Source organism: Sinocyclocheilus grahami, unplaced genomic scaffold (genome assembly GCF_001515645.1).
Source record: "Sinocyclocheilus grahami isolate Dianchi unplaced genomic scaffold, SAMN03320097.WGS_v1.1 scaffold15.1, whole genome shotgun sequence".
Taxonomy (NCBI): domain Eukaryota; kingdom Metazoa; phylum Chordata; class Actinopteri; order Cypriniformes; family Cyprinidae; genus Sinocyclocheilus; species Sinocyclocheilus grahami.
In genome coordinates, this window is record NW_015505194.1 from 2,340,524 (window position 1) to 2,342,798 (window position 2,275).

Below are 2,275 nucleotides of genomic sequence, written 5' to 3' on the forward strand. Positions count from 1 at the left end.
GGACCGATTCACAAGTGCATGTGCAATAATTGTTTATGGATCAGTGAACAAGTATGAAAAAATATTGTTAAAATTCTTTGCAATAAAGATGTGTAAAGCTTATTTGGATTTTACAAAATTTCTTTAAAATACATTATCCTGAAAAGGGGATTTTTCTTTTAAACATGTAATAATTCATATTTTAAATAAAACCTATACATAAATGCTTTAAATAAGCGGCAAAAATAGATAAATAAATAAGTTTTCAAAATGAAGGCATGATGGCCCTCATATATATATATATATATATATATATATATATACAGTGTTGGGGTAACTCATTACAAGAAACGAGAGAAACTCAGAATATGACGCAAACCTGCAATAATTAAATATGTTAAATAACACAAATGTATCTAATCCCATTTTATTAACCAATGTCTTTGCTGCTGACCTTTGATGATCCAGTTCAACCATACTAATAAGCAAAAATGGCTTTAGATAAACTAACAATTGTGCTTTGTTTTTTTATTGCTGAAGAGTGTTTCTTCTCTTGCGTTCTACTGTACAGACGTGAATTTACTTTTGTTTATTCATTACACTTTTTGGTGTGAAAGGTCTTTTATATTTGCTATAAATAGAACTTCTTATATTAAAAACAATCAAGTCCTGCTTATATTTTAAAAGTAATGCAAAAGTTAAGTGAAAGTAATATAACGCATTACTTTCCAAAAAAAAGTAACTAAGTACCGTAATTAGTTACTTTTTTTAGGGAGTAACGCAATATTGTAATGCATTACTTTTAAAAGTAACTTTCCCCAACACTGGACAGAACGCACAGTAGCCGAGAAGCCTCCGCGCGTCGCGTCAGCAGAGGGCGCTCGTGAGGGCGGATCTTACAGCAGCACATCAGCAGCACATCAGCAGCAACCGCGCGCCTCCTCCAAGCGCAGTCAAATGGCGCCTCTCCAGAGAGTCTCAGCGACCAGTCCGACCAGCTGATGTTCATTAGGGCAGAACACGCTTCTCTGATATATTAGTCTCTCTCTGTGCGATATGGTTTTTACTTATCTGTGACAAATGTGGACGTATAGGAAGACATTGTGCTTAGCTGTGCATGGAGCTGATGATATTCTTATAACGGATTGATAACTAAAAGATTAATCCTAAGGTAAGCGGTGCATGTAGTGTTATTATTATGACAATGAATAGAGCGGCGTATTCACTGTTCGTACGAACCATTCTGATATGACAGCAGTGATTTGTGTTGGTTGCATGCTGTATTTGAAAATGTAGCCGTTGTTGACGCTGTCTTTTTGAAACACGTAATATACTGTATATATTTAATATGAGTACACAAATCTCAGCATGTCGTCAGGCTGAGCCGATTCATATTCACATCCAGGGAATCTATCTCTTATACTTGTCATTAAGGAGGCTGGTCATACAACAACAGGTTTCCCTAAAGGGCTTTCCCTCTAAATATGACCACAACAGCAACAGCTAAATGGATGTTATTTACTTTTTTTATTATTACTTTGTTAACCTTAGGTTTGTTTACTGACAGCTAGACCACTCAGAAAACAGATGAGATCATGTGCCCCCTATCCCAGGATATAGCTCAGTCAAAACATGACCTTTTACAATGTTTGTGGGAGTTGTTCTTAATAGTTTGTTATATAATGCCTGACAGAATACTGTTGATTCAGTGCAAGAACATGCTTCCCACACTGGCTGTTCATTCAGGATGTTTAATGCACAAGGAAATCAGTTTGATCAATGTGAAATAACCATTTTTAACAAACCAACTGACTGTAACGACAACCAACCTATATATACAGTATATAGTTGTTTATTAAGTAATTATATAGGCATAGTTTCTTTTTCTTATTTTTCTTTTTCCAATTATTAATGGATGTTTAAAAAAAAATCAGTCAAAATGGCAGTTTGCGTGCCTGTAGCAGTTATTTTAGTATTACTTGTATACTTTTATCATGTATTATTAATATTTTGAATTAGATTTTATTTTTGTATTTTAAGTTTTACATTTTTAGTAATTAGTTTAGTCTTTTTTTATATATATATATATATATATATTACAATATAGGTTTGATTTATTTTTTTATTTCAGGTTTAGTTTTGGTTAGTTTATTTTCACTTTACAACCTTTTTCTGTTATTTGCCAAGGCAACATTTCTAATTTTTATTTAGTTTTTCCAATATTTATCTAATATATATATATATATATATATATATATATATATATATATATATATATATATATATATATATATAT

General features: G+C 31.9%; 1 protein-coding gene across 3 annotated transcripts in view; it reads left to right on the plus strand.

The window, feature by feature from the left end:
- The first annotated feature begins 893 nt into the window (after positions 1-893).
- The window catches only part of LOC107601775 (probable E3 ubiquitin-protein ligase RNF144A-B), a 16,260-nt gene continuing 14,878 nt past the window's right edge, over positions 894-2,275 (plus strand). For all 3 annotated transcript variants that reach the window (XM_016294071.1, XM_016294086.1, XM_016294079.1), the window contains exon 1: positions 894-1,150. The gene's annotated coding sequence lies outside the window, so the exon portion shown is untranslated. The remainder of the gene's footprint in view (positions 1,151-2,275) is intronic.